Source organism: Equus caballus, chromosome 10 (genome assembly GCF_041296265.1).
Source record: "Equus caballus isolate H_3958 breed thoroughbred chromosome 10, TB-T2T, whole genome shotgun sequence".
Classification (NCBI taxonomy): domain Eukaryota; kingdom Metazoa; phylum Chordata; class Mammalia; order Perissodactyla; family Equidae; genus Equus; species Equus caballus.
This window is the reverse complement of record NC_091693.1, coordinates 44,884,838-44,912,815: the sequence shown is the minus strand read 5'-3', so window position 1 is coordinate 44,912,815 and position 27,978 is coordinate 44,884,838. Positions and strand designations below refer to the sequence as shown.

At 38.7% G+C, this 27,978-nt stretch overlaps 2 long non-coding RNA genes across 2 annotated transcripts in view; one reads left to right on the top strand and one right to left on the bottom strand.

Annotated features, from left to right (window-relative positions):
* The window catches only part of LOC138915789 (uncharacterized), a 58,440-nt gene that overhangs the window by 20,799 nt on the left and 9,663 nt on the right, over positions 1-27,978 (top strand). The window contains exons 2-8 of the long non-coding RNA XR_011422069.1: positions 16,500-16,606; positions 16,693-16,817; positions 17,598-17,657; positions 17,793-17,846; positions 18,224-18,363; positions 20,287-20,380; positions 21,499-21,663. This is a non-coding gene — a long non-coding RNA (uncharacterized lncRNA). The remainder of the gene's footprint in view (positions 1-16,499; positions 16,607-16,692; positions 16,818-17,597; positions 17,658-17,792; positions 17,847-18,223; positions 18,364-20,286; positions 20,381-21,498; positions 21,664-27,978) is intronic.
* LOC111775303 (uncharacterized) lies at positions 43-27,978 on the bottom strand. The gene is made up of 4 exons (XR_011422070.1): positions 27,770-27,978; positions 10,388-10,466; positions 7,887-8,004; positions 43-2,698 (listed from the first exon to the last, which is right to left on the bottom strand). It is a non-coding gene; the product is annotated as an uncharacterized lncRNA (long non-coding RNA).

Here is a 27,978-nt window from a genome sequence, read left to right as displayed (position 1 = left end):
GTCGTAGGATCAGAAGTAATAATAATACATTGGATAAATTCATTTAATTGATCTGGGTTAAACTTTATAACTCTACTACTAGGTAATAAATAATATTTATATATTGTTACTATTACATTTACAACATCACTTGCAAACTTGAAAATGTACAAAGGCTTCAGGACAATACAATAATCATAGCAAAGTTTCATGTAATTAAGTTAACTCAATTCTTTGAGTGAATATTTTAAGCAATTAAAGACCTCAGATTTTAACAAGTCAAATCTAGTTTAAGATAAGTTTTTGTATAGACATTATGAATAGACATAAGCTCATAATACGAAACATTAGGTCACATTCTCTAGACACAGCTGCTAAGGAACTGATCTTGGGCAAAAATTTCCAAATCTCCAACTTAAAAAAATCAGAACCCTAAACATTTATGAAAATACAACTCAGAAGAAAATTTAGGGCTTCCCTAGTGTAATCTCTTTCTTCGATTGAACAAGAGAAGCAAACTTCGTGACATGCATCTGTAGATATCTGACCTTTTCAGAATTTACAGGAACAGCAAGAAACATTGCACAATCACAAATCCATCCACAATCTCCTAATCCTGAGGACAGAGCTTAGCAGTATGTTTTCATGATAATTTTATCTCCATCTTACAGATAAGGAAAGTGGCTCTGGGAGGCTGAGGTCCCACTGAAGGTCCCACACTGGTAAATGATGGAGCTGGAATTTGATCAAGTCCAGTACCTATCGTCTCGACTACGAGGCCAAACTGCCTCCTAAGCAGGACATCAGTCGGCCTAGAGCTGCCTCCAAGCAGGGTCACCATTTTCCAGGTGACCTCCAGAGTAGGGTGGCTTCTGAACACCCCAGTGGTCACAGGGAGTGGGTAGGGGTTGAACAGGGCTAACCAGGACATAGCAGGTCTGAACACTCCTGCCTCTATTTTTGGCTGACGCTGTTCCAGGCTGTGATGGTCTCGCTGAAAGGTCTGGGGACTCCAGGCCTCTCAGGAATGTCTCTCTGCCCCCAATCCTGACTTTACAGTGAGAGGTTTCTGTTCCCAGACAAATAAGTAGTGTGTAGAAGTCCTTTTGCTGTGAGAAATAACTGCAGACTCCACTCTCCATGGCATGTCCACTCTGTTATATTGGACTTAATTATTTGAATTTAATTTGTTAATAGATTGAAGTTTAATTTTAAACCTAGAATGAATTTTACTAGTGAGGATACAGCTTATTTAAATTCTTAATAGCCATAGTATCCTCATAAAATGAAACAGAAAATTGTTACCTTTGAGAAATTCCTCCCCTTGACAGGTTCTTGTCCTAAACCATATTTCTGATTCTCTCTTTACTGTTAGCCTTGACAGTGGAACCAAGTTCTTTCAAATCCACAGTTGGGTGTGGACACTGCTTCTACCCCCGACCTGGGAGGAGCCGGAGGTAATGGTGTCACAAAATTATATACAATAAATGTGCTTTTCACTCTGCCTTTCCTGAAGATTTAGCTTTGTCTCAGGGTCTGGTTATGGGAAAATGAAACGAAGTCAGAGGCCAAATGAAACTCCACTGTGGGTTCAAATCCATGTCCTTTCTGATGGCTGGGTCTTCAACCCTGAGAGATCACTCTATGTTCCTAAGCTTGGACTCATTGTCTCTGGTTTAAAAAGCCTTCTGCATAGGCTTGGACCTGGGGTGGCCCACCACTGTTGGACACTAGCTAGTGACTGCTAGGACCTGGCTCTGGTGTCAGACATAGCTTCAGGGATGCACAGGAAGTTGGTGTTTGGAAACGCCAACAGATTCGGATCTGACAGCACCTGTTCCGTGAAGCCTTTCCTAGTCTCCTCATCCCCCAAGTAGGTATAACTCACCTCCTCCTTCGCACCTCCCCCACCTTGGACACACTTCCGGCCTAGCATCAATGGTATGTTATAATGATTTGTTCACGTCTATGTCTTTATGATAGACAGCAAGCTCCTTGAGGGAAAAGATGATGTGTTCTTCATCATTGTGTCCCTGCTACTGACCAAGATGCTAGAAATCAATATTATGGAAGTACTTAATAATAAATGTGCGATTGATGAATAAATGTGTTTCCATGATCCCCTCCCAGGATCTTCAAGAGTAAGATTTTGTGAATGATGGGCCTGCATAAAAGCATCCGTCCATCATGCTCATCTGAGGCAGGTGAGGCAGGTGGCTGCGCCAGTTCTACTGGCGGTCCAGTCAGCACACTCAGAGGCAGGCGGGGAAATGGGGCTGAGCCTGGCAGCTTCTCGCTCCTCTGGCCTCTTGAGTTATTTGGTCTCTTGAGCTATTTCCTGGAGGTAGAAACCAGGAGCCTACTAGCTGCATAGGCTCCTGGGTCTGTCTTTGGAGCTTCCTATACTAGGAACAGGGCCAGCCTGGCCTCTGGTGTGGCCAGTGGCAACCTGCTCAATAGCAGCAAGCATTAAGCCACCAGTTCAGCAGACGACAGGCTGTGGGCTGGTGACTCACCCCTCTCCTCCCTGCTGGAGCCACAAAGAGCTATGCTCATGTTCTCTGATTTCGGAATGGGATGGGAGAAGGCTGTCAGACATCTTCCGCAGCTTTTCCAGGAATCCTGTAGTGTCATGCCTGAGCTTGGAGAATGCGGGCTATCAGAGCAACTTATTTTGCCCTTGGCTCTTCTAACTAGTTGGTGAGAACACTGTTCTCAGCTGTAAGACAGAAGACATAATGGAAAATTAAATCCATATTTTATATTCGGTTAGAAGGAAGACGCATAGAAAAGGCCAGAGCCTCTTATTCACAATGAGCATAAAGATACATATATATATAAAGAAGTGGTGAAATAAACTATGCAACACAACACCCAAATTTCAGAATACTATAGAGTTTTGTTTTGGTTTTTTTGGTGAGGAAGATTGGCCCTGAGCTAACACCTGTTGCCAATCTTCCTCTTTTTGCTTGAGGAAGATTGTCGCTGAGCTAATGTCTGTGCCAGTCTTCCTCTATTCTGTATGTGGGATGCCACCACAGCATGGCTTGATGAGCAACGTATAGGCCCACACACGGGATCTGAACCAGCGAACTCCAGGCCATCAAATCGGAGCGTGCGAACTTAACCACTACGCCACCATGCCAGCCCCTTAGAATACTATAGAGTTTTTTAAACAAGTGAGGACTATCTACTAGTACTGACAAGTAAATAAATCTATGATACACTTTTAATTTAAAAAGAAAATAATCTAATTTATGTTTTTAAAACAACCTTATAGGTGTGTCTGTACACCTGTGTAGTTTTTAAAAGCAAATGTCTATAAGAAATATGCAAACAAATGATTTCTGTTGGGGAGAGGTAGATAGAAGGTGGAAGGCAATTTTCATATTTTTATTGTTCATAATTCTATTTTGTTTAAATTTTTATAACAAGGATCTTTTTTAACTTAAAAACCAAAATATGAAGAAAAAGTCAAATTAACAGAAAAAAGAAAAAATGGGCACAGGAAATGAAAAACTTTTAAGAGAAAACATGCAAATTGTCACTTACCAAAATTTTTAAAAGCGTATTTTAACGAATTTTAAAGAAAATCAAATTAAAGCAACAACGAAGTGCTATTTTTGTCACATCAAACTGGAAACTATTTTTTTTTAATGTTTAGTAAGTAGTCTGGACAAGAATACAGTGGGAAAGATGGAACATTCTTTTCCACTGGTGGTGGGAGTTTATGCAATTTACATTGGCACATTCATTCAGAACAATAGAGGCAAAATATATTTGAAACTTGAAAAATTTTTACTTTTATACTTTACTCACCAACTCCAATTCTAGAACCTATCCTAAGGAAATAATCAGAGATGTGGTAAAACAATTTTATGTGTCAAAATACTCATCACTAATCATTGATAAGAACAAAAAAGTAAAAACAACCTTTACATTCAATAAGACTAAAATTGTTAAAGAATAATATTATGCAGTCATTAAAAATCTTGTGCTCAAAGAATATTTAATGCCATGTTAAAATCTCATTTTATAATTCAGTGAAATTGGAGATAAAAAGTGTTTAAGGTATGAATTCAACTTTCTAAGTAAACAAATATCTTGATATGCATATACATGCATACAAACACAGATAAGAGACTAGAAAAAACTGACTGAAACATTAAAATTTGTCATAGCTGGCATTGCAATTACAGGGGATTTTTATTTCTTTATAATTTTCTACATTTTCCATTTTTTCAGCAATGTTCTTACTTTTGACTTATAAGCAGGAAAAATAATAAAGTTAAACTAAAATAATATCAAAAGTAAAAGGGAAAAACCATACTTTAGTTCTTTTCGACTGGCACCAAGCAGATCAACCATTGGCCACGTTTGTTCGGTGTGCTTCTCTTAGTGAAACGTGTTTTAGGGCAGAGGAGATCCAAAAAGCCAGTGGTATCTACTTGTAAATTTTCATAAGCTTTTTATGTAGAATATCCTGGGGTTTTTGAATTTGGAATTGCATACTTCAAATAAACACATAACTGCTTTGAAAGATCCATAAGTATTTTTACCACATCCGGGGAATTCAAATAGATTCAGCTGGGTTGTACCCGCCAAGCACATATGTATAAAGATCTTGTTACAAAGGAGCTGTGCGTTCACGGTTCAGCTCCAACTCTGATTAAGCCCCGCACTGAGACGGGGTTGAAGGCATCTGTATTTTGGATCCAGAGGATAAAAGAGCTGACTTTATCTCACCACACTCTCCAGGAAACAAATGCTCCAGATACCAGTCCTGGCACCAGCAAATGCTCCCCAGTTGTTTCCACTAATGCCTCATCTTTACGTAAATGTTACTTTTGCTGAGTGTTGTTTGTTGTTTTTTTTTCAATATGAGGAAAGGAGATTCTCAGGGAAGATATTTTAAAAAATTACTTGCCTTAAAGTGTTTCTTAAAAACACAACTCTGTATGCCTTATATGGGTGAGGTTACATAGTCAGATTCGGTAAACATTTATGCTTTGCACTTTCCTTTAAAGTAAACAGAAAGTTCTGGCGTTGGCTGGAGATCTGCCTCTGAGTGCTAACGAAAACACCCACCATGGTCCGGGTGGTATGTGACAGGCGAGTGTTACTTGCACAAGTACCTGGGAATGTACGGTGGTCCCACGTAGCATGGGCAGCCAGCTTTGTCCGGTTGATGTGATTTGACAAGCTACTTTGAAGTCACTGACGTTAAACCTTTGGTTTCTCTAACTAGTCACAGTATGTATTCGACTCTGCTTCTGATTTACAATGTCATGTCATGCATCACTTTAATATTATCTCATAGAAAGTGAAAGATTATTCAGTATTTGGGGTAAAATAGCCTGGAACTTAAAATCCCCCCTCATTTGGCTCAATCTCCATGTGACTTTAGGCATCTTTTTATTGTGGAGGGCTCTTCCTAGAAACTAGATAGAAATATATCAAAGGCACTGTGTAGGAACTCTCATTACTATTTGCACATTATTCATCTTAGTTCCCAATTTATATAATCTATATAATCATCTAAAAGGAGACGGGGCAGTTAACCAAGATATGTGTAATGTCTTACCAGTTACTGATGCCACACGGCATTCCCGTGGCAAGCCTGCAGCACATCCATATAAGTGGTATGTGGGACATGTGTCAGTGCACAGACACTCTTCTCACGGGCTGTGGAGTCGATCGGTCCATGGGTTAGGAGAGTCCTGGCTCCAGGGCATGTGCTCTTTGTTCACCTATCCTATCCCAAAGCTCTTGGAATCTCCTGAGCCATCAGAAGCTCTTTGAAAGGCAGTGTGGATCCTGTTCCTATTGGGTTATGTAAGTCTAACTTCATTTTCTACTCTCTGACCACAATGTTCTAGTTAATCAAATAAAAAGGCATTTTATGAAATAAATTAGACTTTAGTGCAAATATGACAGGTTACTTGGTTTTTTTTTAATAATGAGGAACAAAATGGAAATAAAAGTTTCCAATGGCCTAAAGAGGCTCCCAGAAGCCTCTTTTGTGAAGGCTGAATGCCTCAGGCAACACGGTCACGACTGGCTCAGCGAACCAGCTGTGTGCGGTGCGTCCTCTGCACCTGCCCTGCCTCACAAGCGTGTGGCCGCCACCTGACTCCATGTAACTGTGCTGTCCTTCGAAGTTTTCCATAACCTGTGAGGTCCAAATATTCTTCAGAAACTCAAGTCCATCACTTTTCAGGCCCATTTCCCCTAGATCCAGAGTGTGAAAATCAGTTTGAACCCAATTCTTCCATGACTTTGGATAATTTACCTACTGTTCCTACAAAGCCTCAGTTTACTTATCTATCAAATATCTGTCAGGTGTATGGTAAGCATTAACTGAGCTAAGCTATTTAAAATGCTGTCACAAAGACGTACAAATGGCCAAGAAGCACATGAAAAGATGCTCAATGTCATTATGGAAATGCAAATCAAAACCGTGAGATATTACTTCACACCACCTTGGAAAACTAGAATCAAAAAAATGTAAAGTAAATGTTGGTGAGGATGTAGAGAAATTAGAACCCCCGTGCATTGTTGGTGGTAACGTAAAATGGAAACTAGAAGGTAGTTTGACGATGCCTCAATAAGTTACACATAGAATTACCATATGACCCAGTTACATCACTCCTGAGTATACACCCAAAAGAGTTGAAAACAGGCACCCAAACAAAAACTTGTACATTAATGTTCAGAGCAGCATTATTCCCAACAGCCAAAACAGAAACAACCCAAATGTCCATCAGCTGATGAATGGATAAACAAAATGTGGTATGTCCATAAAATGGAATATTATTCAGTGGTAAAAAGGAACCAATAAGTACTGATACATGCAACAACATGGATGAAACCTTGAAAATATTATGCAAAGTAAAAGAAGCTAGATCCCAAAGGCTGCATATCATATGAATCCATTTATATGAAACATCCAGAGTAGGCAAATCCATAGAGACACAAAGCAGAGTTGTAGTTGCCAGGGACTGGTGGGAGGGGAGAATGGAGGGTGTAATGAGTATGAGGTTTCCTTTTAGGGGTAAGAAAAATGTTCTAGAACTAGATAGTGGTGAGGGTTGCACAACATTGTAAATATACTAAATGTCACTAATAGTAAATTTTATGTTCTGTATATTTTACCACTATAAAATATATTATGACATAGTAAGCATAACTAATTAATTTTGGCATTTTTATGTATACTCAGAACAATATTATCATGCACTGAGTTTTATTCTACTATTATTTAATGATATACTTCTCATCTCTCTAATTAAGCTGCGTGCTCCCTCAGATCACGACAGGACCTCAAGACCTCTTGCCAAGCCATCCCTGTATATAGGCACAGCTTCCTGTTCTGAACGTCTTGTCTGTCCCAAAGTCTCTAGCCCATGGGCCACTTTGAGCTCTGAAATTCCAGCATGAGAAGGACTCCTTTGTGTAAGGCTCTGTGTCTCTACCGGCCCCTGTTGTAATGCAAGTTTAGTAGCTGGAAGAGTTAATACAATGTACCGACAGACCAGAAAACTTAACACCTTAGCATGAATCAAGCCAGTCACCAAAAAAAGCATCTGAGGAAATGGGACCTTGCACAGGAGACTAGGTGGGGGGTGATGGGTGACAGTTTTGCCTGTTAAGGTGAACTTTGGTGCATGGATCTGAACCACCAGGGCAGTGGGAGAAATCAACACTCCGGAGGAGGGCAGCTGAAAGGGAAGTGAGGAGACCTGAGAAGCAAATGTCACCCATTTGAGATTTTACCAAGATCTTTCTTGTGCCCAAAGCTGTTATGCCAACCCCAACAGAATGGAGACTCAATATGACAAGCACCATGCTTCTTTCGAAGGAAGAAATAAGTGAATGGATGATGTCTGGATTAGGTTTAAAAATACCTCTTTCCTGGGGCCAGCCCAGTGGCACAGCAGTTAAGTTCATGCGCTCTGCTTCGGCAGCCTAGGGTTCGCCAGTTCGGATCCAGGGTGTGGACATAGCCCAGCTTATCAAGCCATGCTGTGGCAGGTGTCCCACATATAAAATAGAGGAAGATGGGCACAGAGGTTAGCTCAGGGCCAATCTTCCTCAAAAAAAAAAAACCCCTCCTTTCCTATACTCCTTTCTTTTATGACCAGTATAACTAAAATAACAATAATAATAGTTAACATCTATAGGGCTTATCATAGACTAAACAATTGATATAATTATTTCATTCAATCTGTCCATAATCTTATTAGATAGTTACTATTATTATCCCCAATTCAAAGAAAATGGAAACTGAAACTTAGGAAGCTTAGGCAACTTGTTCAAGTCACACGGCCTAATGGAGTCAAGTTTCAATCCATCCAGAACCTCTGCTCTAACCACTAGGCTGACTGTTCCAATGCCCTCTGTCACTCTGGGTGGAACACCAGCGTGGGCTGAATGGGTCTAAGAAAATGAGTCAGAGCCGCCACAAGCAAAGAGCAATCACAAACACTCTGCGGCGTAGGGCCATTTTGATCATTTCCCTCTGTGCTCCTCCCAGTCGCCCCACACCTCCCACTGAGCCTGGGAGCTGGAATTGTGATCAAGGCAACGATCAAGCATATCAAGTGCTCCTTCCAGGTTGGCTTGGCGTTTTCCCTTTGTGGAAAACAAAACTAGACAAAAAGGCATATTGAAATAATGGATAAAACTCATAACTCTTATTGGTTGTTAGGTAATATTTGTTGCAATGTTTAGCCTGTGTGGAGTGTCTACATCCTGTTGTATTTCTTTTATTTTGTTTCAACATACCTATGAAATTACCATTCAGGAGTTACAGTAACATGTCTGCTATGCCATCTATATTTACTCAGTGACTTCCTAGGATAGCCTTGTGAACAGCGACTTTGGACAATCCAAAACCCTCTGTTGAATATTTCCTAGCTTTGGCAGTAACTGTTGTGTGAATTGGACCCATTCTCCTTCCACCTATGAAGATTTGTTTATCACATGTATGTGCCTTCAATGCAGCTGAAAGAAAAGTAAGACATTGGATCCAAAACATCCGGGTACAGAGTACCATATAATCAAATCATCTGGTGACTCCAAGTTTGGACAATGTCTACAAATTAATCTGCGTATGCATAATTTGGGAACACATAGGTAGACTGGGTCTATTTATCAATCTTCTTCTATATATCTTTCTCTCTAATTACTCAAAAACTCAGTGTGGCTTTTACCTAGAATTTCTGTTACTTTCATGATCTGTAGAATTTTACTTTCATAACTGAGGACTTGCTACGCTATAGCTTTTCATCCAGCTAATTGTAAAACATTTATGTCTTCCACGCTGTGATGCTCTCCAGAGGCACTGAGCAGGGAATGCATCAGGTTTAAATCCAAGAGGGGTGTCACCAGGAGCAGCTGTCCCTGTCTTACTTGAGCAGAGGAATGGAGTGACTGGGTACACGTTACAAACCCAACCGCGCACATGTGGTAACGTGTTATTCCAAACACCCAAGAGTGCCCCACTCCCCCACACCCCCCCCCCCCACTATACACACAAACCCACATGCTGGCAAATGGCAAAATCAGTGCAACCAGATGGGTGAGTGGCCTGAAAGTCGCTGAGACCATATGATGTAATCAGAGATTTTACTTGATGGAGATGTTAATTACTTTGTGTTCAGATAAATACTATAATGTGTGGGGAAAGAAACTATCATTTGGAGTCGACTCCTGTTTTAGAGCACGGGCTGTCAGGAGGCTGCTCCGGTTGCAGCTTTAGGATCTACGCTCTCAGCAAGGCTTCCTGAAAAAATAATTAAAGGACTCCCAGCTCAGCTAAGCACTTGATGTTTATATCAGGCAGATAGTAACAAAAAAACTTCTCAAAATTTGTATTTTGGCTTCTTAGCTTCTGTAGGAATCCATATGAAGTGTGTTAAATTTATGTGTCTGTTAGTGCACAGTGTGCTTGTCAAACCTTTTTTATTTTCAGAATAGGTAGCTGTTCGTGACGCTGAAATGGATCTAAAACAAAGACATATAGTGAGAGCATAGGGAATGCCCTGACCATCAGGTAAGGATTCAACAAACAATTACTTACTGCATGGCTGCTATGTGCTCAAGGACTCTGTGCACTCTGGGGGATAAAGAAGCTATTTTGCCCTTCAAGGAGACTACAGTAGAGAGTAAAAATTCAAGAGAAGGGCAGATACTAACCCAGATGCCTGTTCAGGAGTCACTTCTCTCTTTTTCCCAGCAGATGTCCAGTTTTGTTTGGATAGCAATGTGCCTTGCCCTGAGTGATGAACCATCTAAGCCAACCATGGCATCCCTTTGTTTTTTCCCAGACACTCCTTCTCCTAGCCTCTCTAGGTAGAGATGACACACTTGCCATTGATACTTCCTTCCTCCTTGGAACACTTACGTGAGGATGCAATGCCTGGAGCTACAGCAGTCATCTTGGAATGGTGAAGTAAAAAGCACATCGATGAAAATCCAACAGGCTAAGAATGGTGAAAACAAAGGGTAGAAAGACATTTTTGAGTTGTTGATGAGAGCTTGGGAGGACACAATAAATATCCTTACGGTTTAACTTTCCATTAATGTGGTCTTCCATGACGTGTAACTGAATGCTCTCTAAACTGATACAACATATATTCATAAACTAATTATGAATCAGGCAATAGACAGTCCTAAAGTCTATGGTGTTGGATACCAGAGAAAGAATAACTAAGACAGAAACATTTATCAAATACTTACCACGTGCCAGGCAGTCTGCCTGATGTTAGTACCCATACACATTGAGAAAGCACAACAGACACTACCTGCAATGTAGTAGAAGAGGCTGGACCTGAGCTAGGCCCTAAAAAGTGGTTAGAATTGAGGAAGGTAGAGGGTTAGAAAGGGGATTCTTCTAGGGAAGGAGAGCAACATAAAAAAGGTAAGGTGGTGAGAAAGTTCTTGACTTCTGCAGGAGACAGGGAGTAGATCATGCTGAGAGAAGGAAGAGTAAAGCATAGGGGAACAAAGAGAAGTCAAGTGGAGTGGGTAGGGATTGATTATCGAAGGTCACAATAGTCAGACAGAGGAGTTTTGACCTGATTATCAGGTAATCTGGTAACCAGTGAAGGCCAAAGGAAGTTGGTTGTCGTATTATGGGGGCTGCATGTTACTGTGATGCTGAAAGCTATGTCACCAGTATTTCAAATACCAGCAGGGCCACCCATGATGGACAGCTTTCAGCGGAGCTTCCAGACTAGACAGATGAGAAAGAAGGACCTGACCACCCACTTCTGAAAAAGTTGGCCTTGAAAACCCTGTGAATGGCAGCGGAGCATTGTCTGACATAGCACCGAAAGTGAGAGGATGGCACAAGGACACTGGGCAGGGTTACACTCTGCTGTACATGGAGTCACTAGGAGTTGGAATTGACTCGAGGGCACTGACGACAAAATTATTATATAGCATTTGTTATGTGCCAGACTCTGTTCTAAGTGCTCTACATAATAACACATTTAATCTTCAAATGACTCTGAGATAGATATGAAGAATTTTACAGATGAGGATGTGAGGCACTGAGAATTTTCCTAACTTGGCAAAGGTAACACAATTAAGAGAAAGCAGTAATAAAGTAACTAAGTAGTAATATGGGTATGAGGGCTTAGACTAGGGTGATGTATCAGGGAAAAGAAAAAGCCAGTCTAGCAGTTTCTGTTATCTTAGCAGCTCACTTCCTGCCCCTACATTCATCAACAGAAGCTCATAAAAGTTCCTTTGCACTACATCTGGTTGCTTCTAGAACTCTTTCTGAACCTTGCCTCTCAACCTCTTTACTCCATCTTGCAGGCTCTACACTACAAAACCTTCCCCATATTTCTCATTGTTGTTCTCAGTCCTCTCCCATGGTCTTGCTGCTTTGGCCTCTCATTGGTTCATAGAACATGAACCTCAATGCCCTGTGCTCTGATCACACAGTCTTAGCCAACCCCCTTCCCATTCCTACCCAGTCTGCCTAAGCTCTTAGAACGCCAGGCCTCCAGCCTACCCTGCAGGAAGAGCAAGCCAAGTGAATATGAGAGAAGTTTTCGAGGAAGAATCAGTTCTTCAAAGGATTGGTTTGTTGACAAATTGCTTCCAGGGAATGAATGAAAGGGTAATGTTCTAAACACCAATATTTCTAGTCTCAAGAGTAGAATAGTAATAGTGTTACCACCAACAGAAGATGGGATATGGAAAAAAGTCCATGATAATATCAATTCGGATATAAAAAGATAGACCTGTAGCCTAATAGTGTCAGAAGGTGTTAGAGGCCATTGGGCCAAATCCTCTGATGTTGGGTTTGTGTTGAACATTCAGGCAGAAGGGTCCTGCGGAGTTAGTAGGTTAAGAGGAAGTCGCCCAATATGAAGGCTGGGACTCAAGTTCCTGGTTTGGGAGTCAAAACCATCATTATTGGTGTGAAAAGTGAAGGGAGAGACTGGGTGGAGCAAGCAGATATTGAGGGAGGAGTCTTAAGGGCTCAGGGGACAAAGCCCCAAAAGGGAGGAATACAGATAAGAAAGAACTGAGGAAACGGAAGTAGAGACTGAGAAACAGTAGAAGAGGAGGAGCAGAATCCGGACATCAGTGCAAAGGACTTGAGAAGAGGAAAAAGTTTCAAGGAGTTTTTAGCTGAGATGAAAGTCCCAGAGAAGTCACAGCTGAATTGAAAAAATATTTTCCTAAAGGATCTCCAAACCTTTAGAGTTAGATCCTATTTTAGAATTGAATATATTTTCCAATGCCCAATGATTTTATCCATTTGCTTACTGAAAGATGTCTTGGAAGCTTCCAAGTTTGGGCCAATATGAATAAAGCTGCTGTAAATATTGGTGTGCAGGTTTTTGTGTGGACATAAGTTTTCAACTCTTTTGGGTAAACACCAAGGAGCACGATTGCTGGATCACATGGTAAGAGTATGTTTTGTTTTGTAAGAAACCACCAAACTGTCTTCCAAAGTGGCTGTACCATTTTGCATTCCCGCTAGCAATGAGTAAGAGTTCATGTTGCTCCACATCCTAACCAGCATTTGTTGATATCCATGTTCTGGATTTCGGGCCATTCTAATAGATGTGTAGTGGTATCTCTTTATTGTTTTAATTTGCATTTCCCTGCTGACATATGATATAGAATATCTTTTAATATGTTTACTTGCCATCTGTATATCCTTTTTGGTGAGGTGTCCGTTAAGGTCTTTGGCCCATTTTTTCAATCGGGTTGTTTGTATTCTCACTGTTAAGTTTTAAGAGTTCTTTGCATATTTTGGATAACAGTTCTTTTCATTTGTTTTTCTTTCTTTTTCTTATTGCAGTAACATTGATTTATAACGTTTTATAAATTTCAGGTGTACATCATTATATATTTTGATTTCTGTGTAGATTACATAATGTTCACCACCCAAAGACTAATTACAATCCATCACCACACACATGTGCCTAATTACCCCTGTCACTCCCTCCCTCCCCCTTCCCCTCTAGTAACCACAAATCCAATCTCTGTCTCTATGTGTTTGCTTGTTATTGTTTTTATCTTCTATTTATGAGTGAGATTGTATGGCATTTGACTTTCTTCCTCTAACTTATTTGACTTAGCATAATACCCTCAACGTCCATCCATGTTGTCGAAAATGGCAAGATTTCATTTTTTGATGGCTGAGTAGTATTCCATTGTGTACATATACCACATCTCCTTTATCCATTCACCCCTTGATGGGCACCTAGGTTGCTTCCAAGTCTTGGCTATTGTGAATAATCCTATAATGAACATAGGGGTGCATATATCTTTATGCATTCGTATTTTCATGTTCTGTGGATAAATAGCCAGCAGTGGAATAGCTGGATCGTATGATTGTTCTATTCTTAATTTTTTGAGGAATCTCCATACTGTTTTCCATAGTGGCTGCACCAGTTTGCACTCCCACCAGCAGTGTATGAGAGTTCCCTTTTCTTCACAATCTCTCCAACACTTGTTATTTCTTGTCTTGTTAATTATAGACGTTCTCATGGGCGTGAGGTGATATTGTTACCACCTACAAACATAGGTTCCCTACCCGCCACAAAAGAGGGGCCAAATAAAAACTGAAACTCCAGGCTTATGGCAAGGAAAGGGTTTTTATTGTGGATGACATCAGCTGAGAGACAAGAGTGAGCCCTCAAATTTGTCTTGTTTCATCTTGTCTACTCAAAAGAGAGGAGCCGAGGGGTTTTAAAGGTTTGTGAGGAATGTGGCTGATTGTAGATGGCAGTGGGAGTCAGTGACCTTGCTAGTCGGAGTTTTTCCACCAGCCTGCGTTTGGCCTTGGGACACTGTTTTCAGGGAGGAGGAGGAGATGATAAGGAACCCAGGTGGGCGACCTTGGCTGTTTGCATCTATGGCGGATAGTGGATTCTGGAGCCAGGGAGCCAGGGAGTAAGCAGGAAAGGCGTATTTTGATTTTAACCTCATATATGCTGGGTTTAATGTAGGGGAACTAATATCAGGGCCGGCATCAATAGCTCATTGTAGTTTTGATTTGCATTTCCCTAATAATTACTGATGTTGAACAACTTTTCATATGCCTGTTGGCTATCTGTACATCTTCTTTGAGAAAATGTCTGTTTAGATCTTTTACCCAGTTTTTTTTTTTTAAAGTAGGGAGTGTGATTTCTTTTTTTATTTTTTTAAAGATTTTATTTTTTCCTTTTTCTCCCCAAAGACCCCCCAGTACATAGTTGTATATTCTTTGTTGTGGGTCCTTCTAGTTGTGGCATGTGGGACGCTGCCTCAGTGTGGTTTGATGAGCAGTGCCGTGTCCGCGCCCAGGATTCGAACCAACGAAACACTGGGCCGCCTGCAGCGGAGCGCGCGAACTTAACGACTCAGCCACAGGGCCAGCCCCTTTTACCCATTTTTTAATTGGGTTGTTAGTTTTTTGTTGTTACGATGTGTGAGTTCTTTGTATATTTTGGATATTAACCCCTTTCAGTTATATAGTTTGCAAATATCTTCCAATTGTTAGGTTGTTTTTTCATTTTGTTGATGGTTTCCTTTCCTGTGCAGAAGATTTTCAGTTTGATGTTGTCTCATTTGTTTATTTTTTCTATTATTTCCCTTGCCCAGTCAGACATGGTACTTCAAAATATGCTGCTAAGACCAATGTCAAAGAGCATACTGCCTATGTTTTCTTCTAGAAGTTTCATGGTTTCAGGTCTTACATTCAAATCTTTAATCCATTTTGAGTGGTTTTTGCGTTGGTTTTTGTTTAAAGTGTAAGATAATGGTCTACTTTCATTCTTTTGCATGTCGCTGTCCAGTTTTCTCAACACCATTTTTTAAAGAGACTTTCCTTTCTCCATTGTATGATCTTGGCTCTCTTGTTGAAAATTAGCTGTCCATAGACGTGTAGGTTTACTTCTGGGCTCCAGATTCTGTTCCATTGATCTGTGTGTCTGCTTTTGTGCCAGTACCATGCTGTTTTGTTTACTATAGCTTTGTGGTATAGTTTGAAATCAGGGAATGTGATACCTCCAGCTTTGTTCTTTTTTCTCAGGATTCCTTTGGCTATTTGAGGTCTTTTCTTGTTCCATATAAATTTTAAGATTCTTTGTTCTATTTCTGTAAAAAATTTCATTAGAATTTTGATAGGGATTGCATTAAATCTGTAGATTGCTTTAGGAAGTACGGACATTTTAACTATGTTAATTCTTCCAGTCCAAAAGCACAGAATATCTTCCCATTTCTTTGCGTCTTTTTTTCTTTCTTTCAACAATGTTTTATAGTTTTCAGTGTATAGGTCTTTCACCTCTTTGGTTAAATTTTATCCCTAGGTATTTTATTCTTTTTATTGCAATTGTAAGTGGGATTGTATTCTTAATTTCTCTTTCTGCTGCTTCATTGTTAGTGTATAAAACACAACAGATTTTTGTATGTTGATTTTGTATCCTGCAACTTTGCTGTATTCATTTATTATTTCTAAAAGTTTTTTGGTGGATTCTTTAGGGTTTTCTGTATATAAAGTCATGTCATCTGCAAATAGCGACAGTTTCACTTCTTCCTTTCCAATTTGGATCCCTTTTATTTCTTTTTCTTGCCTGAATGCTCTGGCTAGGACTTCCAATACTATGTGGATAACAGTTCTTTATCAGATGTGTCTTTTGAAAATATTTTCTCCATGCCCATTGATTTCATAATCTCCAATTTTGTCTTATCACTGCCACTCTCTACTATAATTTTTCTTTGAAGATAAAAATGAGCTTTTGTTTTAGAACTATGTTGTGCAATATGATACACTAGCCACCTCTGGATATTTTAATTTAAGTGACCTAAATAAGATTTTAAATTCATTTTTTCCATTGCACTAGCTACATTTCAAGTACCACATTTAGCTAGTGGCTACTCTAATGGACAGAGCAGATATAGAACATTTCCATCATCACAGATAGTTCAGTTGGACAGTCCTGTTCTGTAGGTTCAGGGCATTATATTTTTACAGTATAACATGCTACGTTTTCTATCTGCAGATCATAAAGTCTCTACATAGTGCCGGAATAATCGGATACTTCCGTTCTTTGGTCCTGTCATTAATTAAAATTTCCACCTAAATGGATCACTGTGAGAAATAGTTAAGGTAATTTACCACTACTCCCAGATGTTTCTGGCAATTCTGAATGTTTTTAAAGTTGCTATTACCATTTCGTAATTTCTTATTCATAGTTAAGGATCTGGATTCCCCATGTATTTCTTGAGTCTCAAGATCCAGTTTAGGATATAAAGGAAGAACATGAGTGTTCACCAGGAAATCAAGACTCGGTGCTCATCCTTTTGTCTGACTGGAACATGTAAGCATTTATGGGGATAGCGAGCCCAAGTATAAATAGAATACAGTCTCTGTCTTAAGTACATACCTAAGAGCCAGTGGTTACTAGACCATAGATGAAAAGACATGTTAACAAGATCATTAAATAAATCGTGGAAGTAGCTTCAACTACATAACCAAGCAAAGTAAATAAATAAACCCTAAATTGGCAGGATGTTCTCGGTAATCCTAAATCCAATCAATGTTTGCTGATTATCAGTATTCTTGATGCAATTAAAACACAGTGGTGTGCATATGTTGTACTCTAAGTTAATTTTTTTTTACAGAAATGCTTGCTATTCGTCCAAGGATGATTTGATGTAATGCTTGGATTATGCAAAGTTGTAATACACACCTTTGTGTAACTTTTCTGTACTTTGCTTTTTCATTGTAATTGTAATCTATATGGTTATATACTTCACACCTTTATGATGTTTCTCTTCCAAGATATAAAAAGAGAAATGCATGAGAAGCCTAGTGATAAATATTTACAAGTTTTGTTTTCCCAGTCTATGCTCATGCCTTTCTCTTTACACGTAAACACACACACATACATTCACAGGTGCACACAAACCCTAGAGTTTTAATTGGGAAGAAAACCTCCCAGCAAATCTACTTACAATGTAACAGTATCTTTTGGCACTTCCCATTGCATAGACAAGAAGAAAATGTCAATATTTCTGCACTCTTTAGACCTTGAGGATTATTGAGTGTGACTGTGGGGAGACATTTTCCATCCTTCTTTTGTCTCCCTATCTTTCAGGATGCTCGGAAGAAGAGAGCTATGATTATTTTTCTGCTTAAAAATCATCCATTGTTTCCTGTGAGTCATCAGCTGGAGGAGTAATGTGATTCCATCTTATGGCTGAGTAGACACAGAGATCTGATTTCAGACTGGGGACAAATTTCAAAGTGCAAATATAAATCACATAGTTGATCCTTTTTTTCCTCTTCTAAGCAATCCTGGAAGGCATCCGAAAGAGAAGGAAAATCACACTGCTTACTTGAGCACGTGAGTTCCCACTTTTCATCACCTTTTCTTGTTAAAAGCATGACATTTCTTTCTTGAATGTTTTTTCTCAACTTGGGGAATCTTTATGATTAATATTTCAAAATTAACTAATTTTGGTTATTAGTATTTGAATAATGAGTGAGTATGTTTCAGGTAAGCATCAAGGTATGTTCTAAGGAAAAGTTTAATATGGAAAAAGCTATGTCAAAGTATAAATCCACACAAATAAATCCACTTTTCTATCTATGTGGACGTATGGGTGAAAGACAGATGAATAAAAACAGGGTATGAGGGCAGGTGGGAATGGTCAAAATGTTCTTTGTATCTTCTAATCCCATGAGGGTTTATCTAATTACCTCATAATTTTCATTCCTGAGACTGGGGATGCAAGTCATAACCTGTAGCTGCAGCGAAGCAAGAACACCAGAGAAGAAAGACATCCATCTGGTCATTTGGCCATTTGGCCAATTTGGGAACTTTTATGTGAAAGGAATGAAAGACTGAGACAAACTAGAAGGTGGGTGAGAATGGAAACATGTACACCTTAAAGGAGAGTCAGTGAGCTGGAGCACACTTCTTACTCCAAATCCTGCAATCTCCTTGACTATGTAGAATTGGTTCCGGCCCTTGTTGGACCATTAACTCAGTTTATGACCAAGGATAAGCTACTTGATCTCTCTCAGGCCTGGAAATCTCCTTGCCTCATAAATTAAGGATTTTGTGGCCCACAGTACTTTCATGACAAGTAAGAAGGATGACTACGAGGTCCAACAATAGCAATCATTTTGCTTCTAGGCTGGAAGCAGGAGAGACTTCCCGGAAGCCATCTCGATATCCCAGATCAGTGACATACACTCAGTGGATTTAGCTTCTTGTACACATTTCCTTTCCCACTAACTCATAGTCTACTATTTCTTGCAAGACATTGTGTGTTTGATCATCAGAGCAGCTTGAAACAGAGAGCCTGAATTCTCTCACTTGACATTTACTTCTGGGGAGCCTTCACACAACCAACATGATGAAGGGTTCTATTTGTAGGATAAGATGATCTTTTATTTTATTATTTCCAAGAATAATGCTGTTTGGATATAAAAATTTATAGACAAACTAATGTTCTTTAGAGTGAAAGGTGGAATGGAGGAGAGATGGATCAGAGGCTAGCGCCCACACACTGGCTGAACTTCCAGTGGTTAGCGCCTACACTTTCTCTTGCTGTTGGAGCCCACTCTGCCTCCCATAGGGCAGGCCTGACAAATGGGAGAACTGTTTCCCTCACCAGAGCAGCCCTCATTCAATGACTGAAGCAATGACTGATGTGAGTTCGTGTGTAAATGTCCCAGCTCCCTCACCCTTCTGGGGTGCATGGTCTACAATGGCTTTCAGGGTATCCCCAGTGGGATTAATCTCCACTCACACGTGGTGATAGCTGGCTTCCCAATGCACCCTATTGGCTGCCTTCCTCCCCTGTCTCACTTCCTCACTCTCCTCTGCTCATGTCCTTCTCCTCTCAAACAAACTATGGCCCTTGAATCCTTATGTCAGGCTCTGCTGTTGTGGGAGGCCAAACAAAGACAGGAAGTTATTAGAAATTTAGCTTATTATGTATTAGTTTTATTTAAAAGAAAACCTTTTAAAAATAGCTTGTGCCAGGTGTTCTTATGCACTTTACAGATATAAATCTCATAAATCTTTTCAAAACTTTCCGAGTTGAGGTACTAAATAAAATTTGTATATTTGACTTTTTTTGCAACAGTAGAAAATAAATGCTTTCAATGTTTTCTCTTCTTTTTACTTTCAACAAGTTAAATTTAGAAATGGATAAATCCATAACTATATTGAGGTTTTTAACTTAGTTGTAAAACTATATACAATCTGAGATCACTTGGGAGACAAAAGTGATGTATGCTTAAGTATGTCATTGTTTTACATTGACTTGGTTATACCTCACTTATTCTTCAGTTTCTTGTTAAAACTTATTAATTGTAATAGTTACCACCCACTTTTACTGCATTTTAAGTTTTTTTGATATTTTAGTAATACAACTAATTCATATTATTTTGTTTTTATTATAACAGAATGACTTAAGATGCATTAAAATGCACTGCAGTTGAACAGCATATAACAAGAATGAAGAGTTTCTTTGTTAAGACGTGAAATCTAAAATCAGATTGCCTGGGTTCAGATCTTGGTTCTGATACTTTCAAACTGTTTGGCCTTGGGAAAATTACTTAACCTCTCTTTACCTTAGTTTCCTTACCTGTGAAATCAAGATAATTGCTTCTAATCTATAAGGTTTCTGTGTGGATTGATAAAATCCTAACTGTATAGCACTTAGAGGTACCTGGCACATAGTAAGAACTCACTAAATGGTAGCTATTAACTTTCGTTGTTACTACTACTCAGTTTGGGTTATGTGATGTCAGTCTCCCGTTCTTTTCAGGAGGCGTTTTTCTTGTTCAGAGTTGGGCTATCCTCTGAGAAAATGGGAACAACCATGGATCAGCATGCTTCTGTTAGGGTGTAACTATCTTTCTGTGAGTACACCAGAGCTTCTCAATCCTTTCATTAGTCCCCCACCATTGATCGCAGATCTAACCAAGAAATGAAAGACAATAATATTATTATTATTGAAGCACAACAAGAATTCTTCCTGAAATTAAACACTTTCAGGGGTCTCAGCAACAGTAGTTTGCTAACGATGAGGGAAGAGAATAGTTAATTTAGTCTTCTTCCCCCTACATCTTCTTGTCTCATAGCTCGGCAGTGACATGGCAACTGAGTAATCATGGGCAGACCTCCCCCGCTCCTCCCCTCCTCCCCCATCCTCGCTGACTCGCCATTGTTTTAGACTTTATTACTCACTACATAATGTGTTACCTTTCAAACTTGTATCCCTTTTGTGAGTCATCAATTGACTTAATTTGTGCGTGTTTTTTAATCTTCTGATTCTTTGGATGGCAGATGGTAGTGTTTGACAGATTCTCTCATCTTAATGAAGGAGCAAACAATTGAAGTGCTGTGTCATTATCTTCATAAATCTAAGTGGTTTTCCCCTTGTTTCCCCATGTTTCAAAATTTCCTAGAAATTTAATGACTATTAAGCTTATAAAGTCAATTTAGGCAAACGAGTTTGAACATAATCTAGTCCCTTATAAGAAACAGATGTATAGAATTTTTCTCAATATTATAAAAAATTATTTAATCTGCATGTCTTTACTGAGTATCCATTATGTAACCAGCATTGTCTGGGAATTCAAAGAAGATAAAAATTTTCCTAAATTAACAACGATTCTAAAATTGAACATGCCACTATCAATAACGAGTTACGGCCCTGAAAAAATTTTTCCCAGACTAGACATAATAAAAACCAGAGTTCCATCAACTGTGCTAGAAGAAAATCTGAACTATTTTTCTTTTCTCAACACAGAAAAATGTCATTGTAAAATTGTTGTCATATGAGGAGGCTACCAAAGAGTATGATGTTTCATCTGGATTTTTAAATCAGCTTTTTTAAAACTTGCAATTTGTTATGATTTATTTTCCCCTTCTAAATATATATTTACATTTAAAACTAATTTTGCAAGCTTCACGCTACCCAAAATCACAATACGCTCATGATGTACCCAGGTTTTATTGTTCTGTTGTTTTGAAGGTGGAGGGTGGATGTGAAGTGAAATCACAGCTATTGAACACCTACTCGCTAAGTAGGACAAGCAGCATTTCCTGATTTCATCCTCATAACAACCATTCAAATGAAGTATTATTATACCTGTACAAATGATGGAACGGAGACTCAGCTTCCAAGGTCATTCTGCTGGTAAGTCGTAGAGCTGGATTTAAAGGCAGATCTGTCAGATTTCAGAGCCCAGGACCTTTTCATTATACTACCTGGTAAACCGGACATGTGGATAGCCAGAACACGAGTGAGGACTTTGAGCACATGATACGCTAATAAAATGTAGTGTTGTAGGATAATGATTATTTGCAGAAAAACTCTTTTGTCTCTTTCTCTTTTTTCCTACTAAATTTAGTAAATGACAATTCCCATGCAAATACACAGGTTTCTCACACTGTCTCAAAAGGAACAGTGTATGCCTGTAATATTGAAATATTCAATGTTTCTGGCCACATGCCATATTGTAGTTCATTTACTGGTCTATAATAAAATACAACACCATCGCATTGATAAAAGCGAGTACGTGAATTGCTATTAAGAAACCTCAGAGAAGGAGGCAAGTCATGTGTTAATAAAGTCCTAAGGCCTATGTCAAAACTGGAAAATTAGTGGAATATCTTTCGCTAAAGCAAATGTTTTGTCCATGGTCAATATGAAGTGTGCCAATTTGGATTTCCTGGCTTCTTTCCACTTTTGCTCAGTAGGCATCTGTCAATTCTCTGTGGCAAGATGTCCATTGGATGACTCCCAGGTCCTTATGTAACAGGAAGAAAACAGCTCAAGCAAATGCATGTCCTTTTCAGATGAGAATTTCTGTTGTGTATAAATATATTCCCTCCAAGGTCTTCTACTAGTAAATGTTTTCACCTCTACAAAGGTGCTTTAGTACTTTATGCATTCGATTTTAGAATATTTCATGAGAGTGGAAATAATTATTTTGGGGGGTGTTCTTTAGCATTTATTGAAAGGACAAGTTAAAAATCTGTGATTAAATTTTATTGGTCTCAACCAAAATGCCATGATGTGACATTTCTAACCATGGTTTTATTTATAAGGTCTGAACGTACCTGGATTATGGGACATGACAGACAAGAACTTTATAGGAGATAGTTGTTATTGGATTAAAACCAGTTCTTTCCTGAGATGGAATACATGTGAATTTGTGGGGAATTGAGTCATCTTATAGTATTTTATGATTCCTGTGCTACTGTATATAGTATCCATTTTTAGCATGAATTTGTCGTTATCGTATTTTCGAGAGCTGATCAGCTTTTAAAGTGATTCATTTCCACCAATATTTTTATGAGATAGAGATAATAACCAAAGTACTGCTCTGAGAAACAATCTAAATATAGCATCTATTTGTAGCTAATGAAATGCAGAAACTTGATCTGAGTGTCTATATGGCAAATTCTTCGATTGCTCTTGGCTTGTACCTTAATATAGAACTGCGGTGCAGATGATTAAAGTTCTGTAGTAAGCTGAGCATCACATAGCTTGACTCCCATACATTTCATTAGCACCAGGGACAGGCACCTTACCAATCTTAGGTAAACAATATTTTGATATTTTGATGATTTTTAAAAATTTGCTTTCTGTGTACACAAGAAACTAGTAAAAATTATATTATGCATTAATAACAACATACTTGGTTTGGTATGAATCCAAATATAGTTTCACTAGCATTTTTTTTTCCTTAACTGACTTTGTTCTTGCATTGAATTTTATTTAAATTTTGATTACGTGTTGTCAGGTACTATATTGACTGAATCAACTGTTTAGCTTGGTATCAAGCAGTTAACCACAGAGCTCATTTTGTGAAATTAGGGACATTAATAAAACCAAAATAGAACAAGCTTAAAATATTCACTAAGCTGTAACCCTGACATTTACATACTACCCAGAGCATACTAGGTACTAATAACTATTATTTAAACAAATGACTGAATGGTGAACTTATGATTCAACTACATTTACTTGGTAATCATGGTGAGGTAAAAGCAAACCAGAGAACCAATTATGAACCCCATGTTATTTAGTTTTTCATCTTTCAATAGTGTTTCTTAACATTATATCGTGGAGTGGAGGGTGGGGTCTGAAGAGGCAGTTAAACTCAGGAACATGAGCACTGATCAGGAGGACTGGGGAACCTACTAGAATGGTGAATGTTAAAATAGATCAATATTTTCTTTCTGCCCAGATAATGTAGCACCTAGGTTTAGCTGTGGGCAAAGAGATGGACTTAATCATTTGTCAAGGAAACTTTCATGTCATTCTTACCTCAACTTTGCTTTACATTTAGCAGAATATATCCCTTATGTGGATTTTAAGTAAGAATTGAAAATTATTATTCAGAATCCAAATACATTATAGTATGGTTTAATAAAAAAACCTTAGGCATATGGGATATTTAAACCTATATATAAATATTTACTATATTATATGCATATTTAATATTATTAAGGAGAAAAACGTGAACAACGATTTCCCATGCCAAACTGAAGGATGTAGTGAGGATTCTGACAGAGTCTGTCTGTATCTGCATTTGCTTATCAAAAACAAAACGTTTCTGTCTTGCACTTAGGCACCCTTCCTGTTATGAGCACCGTAAACCTGCTGTCAGTTACTGAGTTCTGGTGATCCAGGAGAATGTAAACATCATAAACAAATGGGAATGTTCAAAGAACATTCTGCTATGGCCCTTATTTGCGTGAATTATGTTAACAAGTATCTAGTGTTCAGTTTTAACGGGTTAAAATGATTTCTCCCGAGTTGAAGACAGGACTTCAATATAAATGTTAAAGGGCCCTAAATTTCTCATAGATTTTTGAGGGCCTTGAAAAACAGTCTTTCTACTTGTGAACAATGCAATTTCCTGGATAACATCAGCTCTTGAGCCAACCCATGGAGAAATATTTGCCCAAGCCTCCAACTTTACAGATGAGAAAGTGGAGGCCCAGATCGTCTACTGGCTCGCCCAGTCTCCCAGCCGGCTGGTGAAAGAGCATAAATTGGAATCCAGATCTCTTACTTCTCAGTCCCCTCGGCTTTGCAACATTGCACAGCCTTCTGCCTACACTGGCTATTGGTGTTTCCTCTCTTTAAAAACACACGGAAACAAATATGTGCCATGTTAAAGGAGACTGGGCTAGAAATTTCCCATGCTGGACTCTCACTCATCCCTTAACACGATTGGCAGAACCTGGCCGTTTCCCACAATGTCGTGATATTGTCCAGCCTAGAAGAGTTCTCTCTCACTTTTTCTACTAAGTAGTTTGACCTGTAAAGAAACAGTTGTGTGTAGCAGTTTGCTAGTAGTTATGATGTATGTAGTTGCCCAGGAAAAACTAATCACAACATCTAGTACAATTTTATGTACACAAGCCATACTCTGTAAATATTTGATGATAATGGCATTTAACATGTATTTAAAACATTCTTGAAGTAAACGTGAACACAGTTACACTGCATGATTCATGTCTTCTTTCCTTTATTCATATGCTTAGGGTAGTAATCTATCTTCTGGATTGTCTTGGGTGAAGCTCTAATTAGAGACAACGGAATGCACTGTCTATCTCCACGTCTTCTCCAGATCTATGCTCCTTTTACTCAAAAGTTCTCCAGCTTTTTTATCATGACTATCATGTCATAGTATATTTTTAGCTAATTTCTGCCTCTCCAAGACATACCCCACCCTCCCAAAAATGGTGGGAGAGAGTTGGAAACGGGACTGTTTGTAATTCATGTAGGCCCCACTAGAGTGCACCAAATGATCCACAAAGCTCATTTAACGTACTTTTAAGGACTCAGAATGGAATCATAACCTTAATCATCAAGGAACAATTTCTGGATATTTAAGCCAAATGTGCATTGAAAAATAGCTTGGATGATTTCTGTTTACTGTTTATGTTTATTTATATTTATATTTGCCACAGAATTTGTAACTATTCTGTACCATGTTTGTTGGCTCCAGGGAATGCTAATGTTTCATTTTTCAAAGGTAAAAATCACTTTAACATTTCTGTGACGTAATAAACAAGCACAGACTACTTTCTTGAATGTGGCACACTACATAATCTGACACTAAGAGTTTGATGGGCATCCATTTCATGTTCTGAGAGAATGGTGGGGAGAGGAAAATTACATGTTTCAGGACAAAGAGAAAACAAAACCAAGAGCCAGAAAACCTGAGCACTGAAACAGAAATCACAGAAGGCTAAGGCATCTGCAGGAACTCAGCATTAAACTTGGTTTATGGATATAAATAGTCTTAAACGGGAGGAATAAATGCTCCAAGAGCCCTTGAGGAAAAAGGTAAGGAAAATGAGAAACCCAACTGGGTGGACACTACAAGGATTGTGAGCGATGGGGGTGCTCAGGTGGAGCAGAGACAATGTGACAACCCCGGGACATGATGTCATCCTCTGGGCTCTTAGAAACCTGGTATCATTCTAAATGTTAACAACAACAACAACAACAACAAGTTGCTATTGGGGAACACATCAGAGCAGGAAAAGGATGAGAGAAGTTTGACACTTGAACTTTTAATGCAAGAAAAGGACTGGCTGCTACAAAACCCATCCCAGGAGGTCTTTACCCTGCTCCCGCCTCTGTCAAATCACTGAAATCCTGCTCAGGAGGCAAATTGTGTGCCTGGAAGCTACTCGTCAGGAAGAGGAAGTGCATGGTCAAGGCTTGGGAGGAGATAAAGGTGAATTGGGGGAAGATACTCCCTGGCCACAGAATGCTGAGAAATATTAGAGAGAACTGCCAATGACTCCGTAAAAAATACTTCTCAAGTTATATGGATTCAACAGCTAATATACTACGTGCAGGAAAAATAACAAGGATTTACAAAGAGAATCAAAGAAATTGGAAGGATGAACTCAGAAGCACAGGCCGTTCAAGAGGAGGTCATGTGAGTGCAGCAGCCATAAACTCCTCTGCAAGTTTTAAATTCATTCTTCTTTTAAAAATTATCTTTGAATGGCTGAGCTACAGAATTCACATTCCCAGAAGTAGTGACAAATCCTCAAATCTTTGTGTTTATTTTTAAACAAGATACAGTATTTCCCTTTGAGGGGCTTCAGGTCAGCCACATGTGTAAGAAATGAATAGCCCAGTCTAATGCTTGTAAGGGAAGTAAGGTGATAAACCACAGCTGGTGAACATGATAAAATGGCCAGACAAGTTTGGAAATATTGAAACCAAGATTATAATATGAAAAGAAAACATTCATTACCTGACAGTTGAAGGATATCTCTCTGGGTGAGAAGAAAAAGATAATTTAGATAGGAATTTAAATGTCCCAGCAATGTTTAGGAAAGTGGTAATAGAATTGACTGAGAGACTATAGACACCTGCCTGAGCTTTACGTCTACTGGGAAAATCACTAATTCCATAGTGGAAGGTGGGAGTTCCCATAGTCAGGATAGTCAACTCCAGATAAGGGCAAAAACAAAAAAGCTCAAAAGACCTTTTGTGTGGGAACATGTGCAGAGAAATCTCACAGTAGTTCATCCAACAGAATGGGATTGACCACATTCGGTGGGTTTCACTGCCCTGGAAAACCCACGAAATTCAGAATCACCAAGTGATTTGGGGAATGACTCTAGGTTACATTACTTAGGCCTGTATTTTCACAGAACCATTGCCTTCTAGATACAGCATGTTGCACCCATAGGAATACAACTACAACAGCAATTTATGAATAATCTAAGTTGAATCAAAATATAAGCTGCAAGAGCTCTGAGACAAGTTGGGAATTGGAGAGGTTTATTTTCATTTAAAAATCAGGAAAACATTTCAAAATATATTAAGTATTTTGTTTCAAGTTAACACTTCCCCAGTTTTAGTCATTTTGCTTTTGCTTTCTTTGCCGGCCTTGACAATTGCTCATGTAAAATTCTTTATAAACCAATTGAACTTAGTATGAGGCTGTTCAAAACACACTTTAAAAAAAGTCAGATAATTCAAAATAACTGAATTCCTGAAATTAAAGAGCTGTCAGGTCATTCTACGAAAGGAAAAAGGAGAAAAGAAAAGAATGAGTTGAAAATGATTCTGTTAAAGATATCTACAACATGTTGTTGCTTGAAAGAAAAGCAGACTGTCAACAGTAGGAACAGTCTGACCTCATTTAAAAAGAAATAGATAGATAGATAGATACATAGATAGATAGATAGATCACACACGTGCACAAAGTACAAAAGACACACGCAAATTATTTTATATTAACAATACTTACGTATAAGTGGTATATTTGTGATCGATTCTTGTTTCTTTTTATTTTTTTGCATTTTCCAAATTTGCTACGATTACTGTGTATTACTTGGAAATAAGAAAATAATAAAAAAACATATTTTAAAATGAGACAACTCATTTTCATAGAAATGCCCCTGGCATGGTTCAGGGTGTCAGGATTGGTGACTCAGAAGGGTTCTGCTGGATCTGACT